General features: G+C 52.5%; 1 protein-coding gene across 12 annotated transcripts in view; it reads left to right on the top strand.

The window, feature by feature from the left end:
- Nucleotides 1-8,737: 8,737 nt before the first annotated feature.
- The window catches only part of LOC132836039 (EVI5-like protein), a 313,206-nt gene continuing 308,549 nt past the window's right edge, over nucleotides 8,738-13,394 (top strand). For 8 of the 12 annotated variants that reach the window (XM_060855262.1, XM_060855266.1, XM_060855271.1 and 5 more), the window contains exon 1: nucleotides 8,769-8,827. The gene's annotated coding sequence lies outside the window, so the exon portion shown is untranslated. The other 4 variants (XM_060855263.1, XM_060855261.1, XM_060855265.1 and 1 more) reach the window with 3 other exon arrangements.

Here is a 13,394-nt window from a genome sequence, read left to right as displayed (position 1 = left end):
TACATTCATTTGGAGCAAGGAATGATTAGGGATCGTCAGCATGGTTTTGTGCAAGGTAAAAGGTATCTCATAAACTTGATTGAGTGTTTTGAGGAAATAACCAAGAAGATTGACAAGGCTTCAGTGGGAGTCATTGTTTACTCGGACTAAAAACACAAAATGCTGGAAATTACGGCAGGTCAGGCAGCTAACACTTTGTCATAGAGTCATAACGCACGGAAACAGGCCTTTTAGGACAAACCGGTCTGTGCTGACCAAAATGTCTGTCCATGTGAACCCCATCTCCCTGCACTTGGCCCATACGCTTCTAAACCTTTCCTATCCGTGTATGTGTCCAAATGCCTTTTAAATGTTGTTAATGTACCCGCCTCAACCGCTTCCGCTGGCAGCTCCTTCCATATGTGTACCACTCTCTGTTGCCCCTCAGGTTCCCTTTTATTCTTTCCCCTCTAATCTTAAACTGATGCCCTCCAGTCCTCAATTCCCCAGCCCTGGGAAAAAGACTGAGTGCATTCACCCTGTCCACACCTCTCATGATCTTATACACTTCTATAAGATCCCCCTCAGTCGCCCATGCCCAAGTCCTAGATTGACCAGCACCTCCCTAAAACTCAGTCCCTTGAGTTCTGGCAATGTCCTTGTAAATTTCTTCTGCACTCTTTCCAGGTTACTAAGATCCTTCCTATAACAAGGTGACCAGAGCAGCCTACCATGTGGAACCTTATCAAAGGCCTTACTAAATTCCATCTGAGTGTAGGAGTTGGGAGGTCATGTTGCAGCTGTACAGGTTAGGCCACTGTTGGAATATTGCGTGCAATTCTGGTCCCCTTCCTATCGGAAGGATGTTGTGAAACTTGAAAGGGTTCAGCAAAGATGTACAAGGATGTTACCAGGGTTGGAGGATCTGAGCTACAGGGAGAGGCTGAACAGGCTGGGGCTGTTTTCACTGGAGCGTCGAAGACTGAGGGGTGACCTTATAGAGGTTTATAAAATTATGAGGGGCATGGATAGGATAAATAGACAAAGTCTTTTCCCTGGAATGGGGGAGTCCAGAAGAGGGGCAAAGATATATAAGAGACATAAGGGACAACCAGAAGGTGGTGCGTGTATGGAATGAGCTGCCAGAGGAAGGGGTGGAGGCTGGTACAATTGAAACATTTATATGGGTATATGAATAGGAAGGGTTTAGAGGGATATGGGCCAAGTGCTGGCAAATGGGATTAGATTAGGTTGGGATATCTGGTCGGCATAGACCGGTTGGACTGAAGGGTCTGTTTCTGTGCTGTACATCTCTAGGCCAACTTTGCCAACTTGGGAAAACAATAAAAATACTGAATGTTTCATTGTGAAACATTTCAATGATCTTCAAAAGCTTAAAAGTAATCTTCTGTGAGATCCTTACTGTCTACTGCCCTACCCTCATCAACTTTCCTAGTCACTTCATCAAATTTGTGAGGCATGATCTCCCATCACAAAGCTATGCTGACTACTCCTAATCAAACCCTGCCTTTCCAAATGCATGGATATCTTATCCCTCAGAATCCTCTCAGCTACCTTACCTACCACAGATGTTTGGCTGACTGATCTATCATTCCCGGTTTCTCTTTGTAGCCCTTCTTGAATAATGGTACAATATTTGCTACTCTCTAGTTTTCATGGATCTCACCCTTGGCTAACAATGATTCAATAATATCAGCCAGGGCCCCTACAATTTCTTCTCTCACCTCTGTCAGTGTTCTTGGATATATCTGGTCAGGACCAGGAGATTTATCCACCTTCATACATTCTAATATGTCAATCACCACCTCTCCTGTGATATGGACTGTCCCCAGGATATCACCACTAATGTCCCCCAGTCCCAAGTCTTCATGTCTTTCTCTAGGGTAAATACAGAGGAGAAATATTCATTGACGCTCTTGCCCATCTCTTGCAGTTCTGCACAAACAAGTCCACCTTGGTCCTTGAGGGGTCCTATTCTTTCTCCATTCTTTTTACTTTAATATACTTGAAGAAACCCTTTAGAATAACCCTAAACCTTCTGAGTCAAGGCTATCTCGTGCCCCCTTTTTGCCCTCCTGATTTCCTCCTTTCGTGTTCCTAATTCCTGCCAACCTTACCCTTCACCCTCACAGGAACTTGAAAGAGATTCTGAGATTTACATATTAATCATTTGAAATCTGCATCTCCATTCTAACTGATTAAAGACTGACAATCCATTTAGGTTTGTTCAATATATTTGCAGCAATTGTTTTACCCTTGTATATTTTTCTGTGTCTGATGTATTCTCTCTCACTAGCTACCTGAAGGAGCAGCAGGGCTCCGAAAGCTTGTGGTTTCAGCCAAACTGGTTGGACTATAACCGGCGTTATGTGATTTTTGATTTTGTCCAACACCGGCACCTCCCTAACTTATTTAAGTTGAAGAAGTTAGAACCACCGACACACCAGCCGCTGACCTGCCTCAGGGTGATTCGAACACCAGTCGGGGTTGACTTCAATCTTCATCAGAGCATTTGCTCCGACTTTGTTTCCTTGGACTTTAGTAAAACCTTCCATAACATTCCGCATGGAAGACTAATTAGTCAAGTGAGATCACATGGGATTCAGGATAGATTTGCCAACCAGACACAAAATTGGCTTCAGGGCAGGAGACTGAGAGTGATGGTGGACCAGCTGTGTCCCACAAGTATCAGTGCGGGTCCACTTTCGATTGTCATTTATAAAAATGACTTAGATGAGAACATAGAAGTCATGGTTAGTAAGTTTGAAGGTGACACCAAACTCTCTGGCGGAGTGGACAGTGAAAAAGGTTGTCTAAGATTACAGAGGGATCTTGATCAATGGGACCAATGGGCCGAGGAGTGCAGATGGACCTTCGTTTGGATAAAAGTGAGGTTTTGCAGTTTGCTGAAAGAAACAAGGGCAGTACTTATACAATTAAAAGTAGCACATGGTGTAGTGTTGTCGAACAGAAAGACCTATAGGTTAAGGTACACACTTCTTTGAAGAATGCACCACATACTGACAGGGTGGTTCAGAAAGGGTTTAGCACGGATACATTCATTGCTCTGACCTTTGAGAATTGAAGTTGGGACATCGTTTTGAGGTTATACAGGATGTTGGTGAGGCCTCTTCTGGAGTTCACCAACTTTACAAACACCTTCCATCCTGACATCAAGTTCACCGGGACCATCTCAAAAACCTCCCTCACCTTCCTGGACCTCTCCATCTCCGATAACGGTGACTGACTCAACACGGACATCTACTTCAAACTCACTGACTCCCACAACTACCTAGACTACATCTCCTCGCACCCTACCTCCTGTAAAAACGCTATCCCGTATTCCCAATTCCTCCTCAGCCGCTGCATCTGCTCCCAGGAGGACCAATTCCACATAGAACATCCCAGATGACCTCCTTCTTCAAAGACCACAATTTCCCCTCCCAGTGGGCAACAATGCCCTCCAGCACATGTTCTCCACTTCCCACACCCCCGCCCTTGAACTCTACCCCCTCCAACCACAACAAGGACAGATCCCCCCACTCCTCACCTTCCACCCCACCAACCTCCACATGCATCACATCATCCTCTGCCATTTCTGTCACCTACAAACAGATCCCACCAATAGGGATATATTTCTCTCTCCACCCTATCAGTTGGATGACCATTCCCTCCGTGACTCTTTGTTAGGTCCACGCCCCCCACCAACCCACCCGCTACTCCCCTGCCACCACAGGAAGTGCAAAATCTGCACCCACATCTCCCCCCTCATCTCTGTCCAAGGCTCCAAAGGATCTTTCCACGTCTGTCAGAAATTTACCTGTACTTCCACACATGCCATTTACCGGGTCCATTGCTCTCGGTGTAGTCTCCTCTACATTGGGGAGACAGGATGCCTTCTTGAGGATTGTTTCAGAGAACATCTCGGGGACACCCACACCCACCAACCCCAATGCCCTGTGGCTGAACACTTCAACTCCCCCTCCCACTCCGTCAAGGGCATGCAGGCCCTGGGCCTCCTCCACCTCCAAACCCTGACCACCTGATGCCTGGAGGATGATTGCCTCATCTTCTGCTCTTGGGACCCTGCAACCACATGGGATTAATGTGGATTCCACCAGGTTCCCCATTTCCCCTCCCCCTTAACCTTATCCCCGATCCAACCTTCCAACTCGGCACCGCCCTCTTGACCTGTCCATCTTCCTTCTCCGCATCCGGTGCACCCTCCTCTCCGACCTATCACCATCACCCCTCACCTGTACCTACCTATCCCAGCTACCTCCCCCCTACCAACCCCACACCCCCCTCCCATTTATCTCTCAGCCCCTGCCCCCCCACTCCACCAGCCCACAGCCTCATTCCTGATGAAGGGCTTAAGCCTGAAACATGCACTCTCCTGCTCCTCGGATGCTGCCTGACCTGCTGTGATTTTCCAGCATTACACTCTCCACTCTGATCTCCAGCACCTGCAGCCCTCACTTTCTCCTTCTTGAGTCCGGTGTCCAGTTCTGGCCACTCTGTTCTAGGTGAATATTACTCAGCTGGAGAGAGTTCAGCATGTTCCCAGGAATGCAGGGCTTGAGTTATAAGGATAGGCTGGATAAGCTGGGACTTACTTTATACTGGAGCAGAGGACGCTGAAGGAAGTCCTTATAGAGTTTATAAAATCATGAGGGGCATAGATAAGGTTAACAGCAAGTGTCTTTTCCAGAAAGTGGGGGATTTCAGGCTAGGGGTATATCTTTAAGGTGAGAGGAGAAAGACTTGAAAAAGACACGGCGGGCAATTTGTTGTGAGACGGGGAGTGGTTGGTGTGTGGAATGACCCGCTCCCGGAAGTGGGAGAGGCTGATACAATTACAACATCTACAGGACATTGTACATGAACATGAGGTGGGAATGGTCAGCATGGACCCGCCCCCCTCTCCCTCTCCCTCTCCCACACACTCACCCTCCCACTCACTCCCCCTCCCACTCACTCCCCCCCTCCCACTCACTCCCCCTCCCCCTCCCACTCACTCCCCCCTCCCACTCACTCCCCTCTCCCACTCACTCCCCTCTCCCACTCACTCCCCCTCCCACTCACTCACCCTCCCACTCACTCCCCTCTCCCACTCACTCCCCCTCCCACTCACTCCCCCTCTCCCACTCACTCCCCCCCCTCACTCCCCTCTCCCACTCACTCCCCCTCCCACTCACTCACTCCCCTCTCCCACTCAATCCCCTCTCCCACTGACTCCCCTTCCCACTCACTCCCCCCTTCCACTCACTCCCTCTCCCACTCACTCCCCTCTCCCACTCACTCCCCTCTCCCACTCACTCCCCTCTCCCACTCACTCCCCCCCTCACTCCCCCTCCCACTCACTCCCCCTCCCACTCACTCCCCTCTCCCACTCAATCCCCTCTCCCACTCACTCCCCCTCCCACTCACTCCCCCCTCCCACTCACTCCCTCTCCCACTCACTCCCCTCTCCCACTCACTCCCCTCTCCCACTCACTCCCCTCTCCCACTCACTCCCTCTCCCACTCACTCCCCTCTCCCACTCACTCCCCTCTCCCACTCACTCCCCCCTCACTCCCCCTCCCACTCACTCCCCCTCCCACTCACTCCCCTCTCCCACTCACTCCCCTCTCCCACTCACTCCCCCTCCCACTCACTCCCCCTCCCACTCACTCCCCTCTCCCACTCACTCCCCCTCCCACTCACTCCCCTCTCCCACTCACTCCCTCTCCCACTCACTCCCCCTCCCACTCACTCCCCTCTCCCACTCACTCCCCCTCCCACTCACTCCCCCTCCCACTCACTCACTCCCCCTCCCACTCACTCCCCTCTCCCACTCACTCCCCCTCCCACTCACTCCCCCTCCCACTCACTCACTCCCCCTCCCACTCACTCCCCTCTCCCACTCACTCCCCTCTCCCACTCACTCCCCTTTCCCACTCACTCCCCCTCCCACTCACTCCCCCTCCCACTCACTCCCCCCTCCCACTCACTCCCCTCTCCCACTCACTCCCCTCTCCCACTCACTCCCCTTTCCCACTCACTCCCCCTCCCACTCACTCCCCCTCCCACTCACTCCCCCCTCCCACTCACTCCCCTCTCCCACTCACTCCCCCCTCCCACTCACTCCCCTCTCCCACTCACTCCCCCTCCCACTCACTCCCACTCCCACTCTCTCCCCTCTCCCACTCACTCCCCCCTCCCACTCACTCCCCTCTCCCACTCACTCCCCCTCCCACTCACTCCCCCTCCCACTCACTCCCCTCTCCCACTCACTCCCCCTCCCACTCACTCCCCCTCCCACTCACTCCCCCTCCCACTCACTCCCCCTCCCACTCACTCCCCTCTCCCACTCACTCCCCCTCCCACTCACTCCCCTCTCCCACTCACTCCCCCTCCCACTCACTCCCCCTCCCACTCACTCCCCCCTCCCACTCACTCACCCTCCCACTCACTCCCCTCTCTCACTCACTCCCCCTCCCACTCACTCCCCCCTCCCACTCACTCCCCTCTCCCACTCACTCCCCTCTCCCACTCACTCCCCCTCCCACTCACTCCCACTCCCACTCACTCCCCTCTCCCACTCACTCCCCCCCCCTCCCACTCACTCCCCTCTCCCACTCACTCCCCCTCCCACTCACTCCCCCCTCCCACTCACTCCCCCCTCCCACTCACTCACTCCCCTCTCCCACTCACTCCCCCTCCCACTCACTCCCCCTCCCACTCACTCCCCCTCCCACTCTCTCTCCCTCCTTCCTTCTATCTCATTCTCCCTCCCTCTCCCTTCTATCCCTCTCTCCTGCCCTCTCCCTCTCTTTTCCTCCCTCCCTCTCTCCCTCCCTCTATCTCTCCCTTTCCTTCCCTCTTTCCCTCTCTCTCCATCCCTCTGTCTCTCTTCCTCCCTCTCTCTTCCTCTCCCACTCTCTGTAAAACTCCCTCCATCTGTCTCTCTCCCTCCCTCTATCTCTCTCTCCTTCCCCCTCGCCCCCTCTCTCATTCTCCCTCCCTCTCTTTCCCTCCCACTCCCTCTCTCTCCCTTCCTTTCTCACTCCCTCCCTCCCTCTATCTCTCTTTCTCCCTCCCTCACAATCTCTCTCTCCTCCTTTCCATCCCTGCTCTCTCTCCATCCTCCTCTCTCCATCCCATTCTCTCTCTTTCCTTTATCTCTCTCTCTCAATCTCTCTCTCTCCATCGCTCTTTCTCTCCATTCCCCCCTCTCTCCATCCCTCTCTCCTTCTTCGTCCAGCTCTTTCTCCCTCCATCAATCTCTTTCTCCCTCTCCATCTCTCTCTCCCTCTCCATCTCCCTCTCCCTCCATCTCTTTCCCTCTCCATCTTTCTCTCTCTCTCTCTCTATCTCTCTCTCTCTCTATCTCTCTCCCGCTCCATCTCTCTCTCCCTCCCTCCATCTCTTTCCCTCTCCATCTTTCTCTCTCTCTCTCCCTCCATCTCTCTCCCTCTTTCTCTCTCTCCCTCCATCTCTCTCCCTCTCCATCTCTCTCTCTCCCTTCCTTCATCCCTCTCCCTCTCTCTTTTTCTCTCTCCCTCAATCCCTCTCCCTCTCCGTCCATCCCTCTCCCTCTCTCTCCCTCTCCCTCTCCATCTCTCTCTCTCCCTCCCTCCATCCCTCTCCCTCTCCCTCCATATCTCTCCCTCTCCATCTCTCTCTCTCCCTCCCTCCATCCCTCTCCCTCTCTCTTTTTCTCTCTCCCTCAATCCCTCTCCCTCCATCCCTCTCTCCCTCTCCCTCTCTCTCTCCCTCCATCTCTCTCTCCCTCTCCATCTCTGTTCCTCCCTCCCTCCATCTTTCTCCCTCCCCATCTCTCTCTCTCCCTCTCCATCTCTCTCTCTCCCTCCATCTCTCTCTCCCTCCCCATCTCTCTCTCTCTCCCTCCATCTCTCTCCCCCCTCTCCATCTCTCTCTCTCTCTCTCTGTCTCCATCCCTCTCTCTCTCTCCCTCCATCTCTCTCTCTCCCCTCTCCCTCTCCATCTTTCTCCCTCTCCATCTCTCTCTCTCCCCCTCCATCCCTCTCTCTCTCCATCTCCCCATTTCCCTCTCCATCTCTCTTTCTCTCTCTGTCTCCATCCCTCTCTCTCTCCCTCCATCTCTCTCCCTCCCTCCATCCCTCTCTCTCTCTCCCTCCCTCCATCCCTCTCTCTCCCTCCATCCCTCTCTCTCCCTCCATCTCTCTCTCTCCCTCCCTCCATCCCTCTCTCTCCCTCCATCCCTCTCTCTCCCTCTCCCTCCATCTCTCTCTCCCTCCCTCCATCCCTCTCTCTCCCTCCATCCCTCTCTCTCCCTCTCCCTCCATCCCTCTCTCTCCCTCTCCCTCCATCCCTCTCTCTCCCTCCATCTCTCTCTCCCTCCCTCCATCTCTCTCCCTCCCTCCATCTCTCTCCCTCCATCTCTCTCCCTCCATCCCTCTCTCACCCTCCCTCCATCCCTCTCTGTCTCCGCAACATCAGCACCACAGCAACACCCAGGCACTCGCTGTTGTTCGCAGCTGATTGGCAGGAGACGCTGCCGATCAACATTGTTCCTGGTTTCTATTGGTGGGGAACCAGGGTATGGGCGGTGCAAGTCCTCCATTGGTCGCCCTCCGCCCCAGACGGATTGGACGGCATCTACGTCCATCAGACAGACGGCGGATTCCGATTGGTCGGGGGCGGGACACATGGCGGTGGGGCGCACTCTGATTGGTGCAGGAGCGCGACACGGTGACGTCAAGGACGTGGAGCCCCGCCCCTCCTGTCAGGGCCCGAGCGGCGGAGGCACCGGGACCGGGAGCGGCACCGGCTTCACCTTCAGCGGCACCGGGACCGGGAGGTAAAGGGCGACCGGGGGTGGGCGCGGCACTGTGAGGGAGAGGCACCGGGAGCACCCTCACTGCCAGGTACCGGCTACCGGCGGTGTCTCCCCGTGACCCGGGGGGGATGGGGACGGGGCGGTCAGGGCCGGGGGCCGGGGGCCGGGGGAGATGATGATGATGATGATGATGATGATGATGATGATGATGAGGTGGGGGTCAGGGTTCAGTGTCACTCGGGCGGGGACGGCCCTGTTGCCATGGCGACAGTATAGGGCGGGGCTTGGTCCATCCATCACCCCACCCCCCCCACCCCCACCCCCCCAACACATCACCCCCACCCCCCCAACTCATCACCCCCACCCCCCCAACTCATCACCCCCACCCCCCCATCTCATCACCCCAACCCCCCCCAACACATCACCCCCACCCCCCCAACACATCACCCCCACCCCCCCAACTCATCACCCCAACCCCCCCCAACACATCACCCCCACCCCCCCAACACATCACCCCCACCCCCCCAACACATCACCCCCACCCCCCCAACACATCACCCCCACCCCCCCAACTCATCACCCCAACCCCCCCAACCCATCGCCCCCCCAACCCATCGCCCCCCCAACCCTTCGCCCCCCCAACCCTTCGCCCCCCCAACCCTTCGCCCCCCCAACCCTTCGCCCCCCCAACCCATCGCCCCCCAACCCATCGCCCCCCAACCCTTCGCCCCCCCAACCCTTCGCCCCCCCAACCCTTCGCCCCCCCAACCCTTCGCCCCCCCAACCCTTCGCCCCCAACATATCACCCCCAACCCCCCAGCACATCAACCCAATCCCCACCCCCCCAGCACATCAACCCAATCCCCACCCCCACCAGCACATCAACCCAATCCCCACCCCCAACACATCAATCCAACCCCCAACACATCACCCCAACCCCACCCCCAACACATCAATCCAACCCCAACCCCCACCAACACATCACCCCCACCCCTCCAACACTTCACCCCAACCCCCCACCCCAACCCCCACCCCTCCAACACTTCACCCCAACCCCCCACCCCAACCCCCACCCCTCCAACACTTCACCCCAACCCCCACCCCTCCAACACTTCACCCCAACCCTCACCCGCCCAACACATCAACCCAAACCCCAACCCCCACCCCCCAATACATCACCCCAACCCCCACCCCCCTAACACATCAACCCAACCCCCACTCCCCCAACACATCACCCCAAACCCCACCCCTCCCAAGACATCACCCCCGACACATCACATCACCCCCATCCGCACCCCCCAACACATCTCTTCACCCCCACCCTCCAACGTATCGGCCTGGCCCCCAATGCGTCCGCCCAAACACATCACCCTGGTCCCGCCGCCTCTCTTCTCTCCCCCCCCCCCCAGTGCATCGTCCCAACCACATGCCCCACTCCCTCCCCACACCCCTGCTCCAGACACATCACCCCACACCCACATCCCCTGTCCCCAACACAATGTTCCAGCTGTGGATATGCTCAGAGGAACAGTCACCTGTTAACACCCATTTGGTTTAAGGTAGTCCGTGTCCGCTCTCTGTCCAACATTTCCTGTTGAGCTGATATTAACTGTAGTGAGATTCTGCCACCCTGTACTCATATTGCTGCTCAGCATGCACATCAGCATGGGAAGGAAATCAGCTTGAGAATACTGAATGGTTTTGGTTGTGACTTTCGGTGATAACCAAAGGGGTTTGCAGTGATTGAATAGTTTCACAGGAGGACTGTATGTAAGGGGCAAAATAAGTCCAGTGGGGGGTGACGAGTGTGAGACCAATTAGCCCATTTTCTCTGAGTTCAGATTTTGGTACAACAAAGTGGTTTTGTTCTATCCTTCAAATGTTTGATTCTGAAACCAGAAAATTGCTGGATGTACTCCAGTCAGATCGGATCCAGAAGCAAACAAACACTTGGTTTTTTTTCCCCTGTAGTGATGAAAGGTTAGCATGTAAATGGGAAATATGAGAAGACATTGCTGTTCAGGCACTCCATAACATTTTACCACATTATCCCCATATTTCTTTGTTTCATTCCTATCCAATTTCTGCCTTGAAATTACTCAATGATTAGTCACAATGTTTCAAATGTTAACTTGTTAATTCCTAGCACCAATATTGATTGGTGTCAGTCATTGTTCAGAAAAGCACGTTGTTTATTGCAGTGTTTATATTTCAAACATTTTCTTGACTATAGTGATCTTGTCATTGCTGTTTGGTGTCTGGTAACCGCCACCTTGTGTGTAGAGTGCTTAATTGACAGCAGCAGTTAATGGCATTTCTATTCAAACTGTTCAGATGTCATTGCACACCCTTGCAGCAGATGGGAGTTAAACACGTGCTTTCTGGCTTGGAGGTAGGGATACCAAGCGGTCCCTGTAGATTAATGCTGCTTTCTTCTCATTCATTAGACTTTTTTGAATTGATGTTTAAATCAAAGTGGTGCTGGAAAAGCACAGCAGGTCAGGCAGCATCCGAGGAGCAGGGAAATTGACGTTTTGGGCAAAAGCCCTTCATACGCCCCTTTTTGAATTGATATGATTGGTGAGCCCTCCTAAAAGGAGCACTTGTAGAACTGTTTTCATGTTGGTGACATTTTGGCAACACAATATGACTGGATTGTTTAAAATAGACATTGAGGAAGACAACAGAGAGGTTATGATTTTCGCTTCAACCTCATGTGTGCTTCCATCAGCTGTATGGAGCAAGTAATATGGAGAATCCTGTAACATTAGCAGAGTTGACCAATGTTTATTTCTTTGATCTGAAAGGTTAACCAGATGCTGGCTTTTTGTAGATGATGAGTGATTGGGTGGACTCCTAACAGCTTGTTCTCTATCTGGCTTCTTGCTGGTTTTATTTGCATGGTTAATGTACAGGCTCCCAACCACTTGCCAAATTATTGTCCCTCCATTCAAGGTGATATTTGGTGAAAACCTCCCCTCCCAATATTGTCAGAAAATGCCTGGTTTGCTCTTCTCATACAAAAGCAGTGGCTGAAGAGATCAGAATTAGATAAAGCAACCCTTTCTCCTTGGAGGTCCAAATTGACCATCTATCTCTTTTCAGCAGTTTGCACTGTTTGTCTTCAGATTTCCAAGGTTGTTGTGGTGAAAATATTTTAAATGTCAATATTAGAGCATGGAAATCAGCCTTGTTACAGTGAACTAGGTGCAAGGTATGTCATTTTACCAGCTTCATTTTTTTCTAGGTAATGTGTAGATTGCATTTTGATAAAGTGACCTGTTGTGAGTTTAATGGATGCAATGGTTTATTACTCAACAGTTGAGATTTTAATGGTGACTCCTCACTGTAATGAACACTGGTAGGATCAAATATAGTGGATGGACAGTTTGGAGTGCGGTGTGGGTATGGAATGCCAAGATGCTGAGGAAGGGAGTTTCGCTTGTCATGGGAATGTGAGATTCATCATCTTGTATGGTTTTCGGTCAGTATAGCAGGTGGGGAGACTGACAACTGTGTAACCTTGGTAAGATCACATTGCAAGGTGGATAGGACCATGAGTTCGGTTTCTGGGATTCATGTAGAAATGATGGATTGAAGGTTCTTTTTTGGTGGAAGCCAGCATTTGTTGTCCATCCCCTAATCTCTTTGAAGGTAGTGGTAAATGGCTGCTTTGAACTGCTGTCGGTGCACTGAGAATGGAGAATAGCATTAAGTTTGGTATCTTGTCTTCTATCCTTCACTTAAACATCAAAACCAGGGAGAGACCGATGGAGTCAATTGTTTGTAAAACGTAATAGCTTATGGTTGGCTGATGCTTACATTGCCATCAAACTGGAGGAGTTCTGTAAGGAATACGAGCCTTAATACACACACAGCTGCAAATGTGTTGCTGGTCAAAGCACAGCAGGCCAGGCAGCATCTCAGGAATAGAGAGTTCGACGTTTCGAGCATAAGCCCTTCATCAGGAATGAGAGAGAGTAGCCAAGCAGGCTAAGATAAAAGGTAGGGAGGAGGGACTTGGGGGAGGGGCGATGGAGGTGGGATAGGTGGAAGGAGGTCAAGGTGAGGGTGATAGGCCGGAGTGGGGTGGGGGCGGAGAGGTCAGGAAGAGGATTGCAGGTTACCATTCAGCACATTATAATGAATTTATCCAGAGATAATTTAACTTCAAGACCACACTTCAGCATCAAATTCTTTTTAAAAGGTACGCTGCCTTAAGTATTCTGAGAGTTTGTTCCAGACATTGATCTTCTTTTGTGTGATCCAGAATTTCCTGAAGACATTTTAAAATCTGTCATTTACTGGCTTGAACGTGTGCCTCCCGTCTTTGCATTTTCCCTATTTTAATCTTTTGTTGAGCTCCATGAATCCCCTCCGAAGCCCCCCTTTCTCGCTAACAACCTTGAGCTTTCCTCATCTGGTCTTGGCAAAGGATCAACTTTGTGGTTCCTTCTGCACAACTGACAGCATTTTGACATCACTGGAGGCTGTCACCTAGCGTTCGGAGAGATTGGGACAAACTGGGGAATTTATAGGTACCGTCCTTGTCGTTGTTACAGCTTGTGGACCCCTGGCAGGAGCACTC

This window comes from Hemiscyllium ocellatum, chromosome 45, assembly GCF_020745735.1.
Source record: "Hemiscyllium ocellatum isolate sHemOce1 chromosome 45, sHemOce1.pat.X.cur, whole genome shotgun sequence".
Taxonomy (NCBI): Eukaryota; Metazoa; Chordata; class Chondrichthyes; order Orectolobiformes; family Hemiscylliidae; genus Hemiscyllium; species Hemiscyllium ocellatum.
The sequence above is the reverse complement of the archived record's forward strand: the minus strand, read 5'-3'. Positions and strand labels throughout refer to the sequence as shown.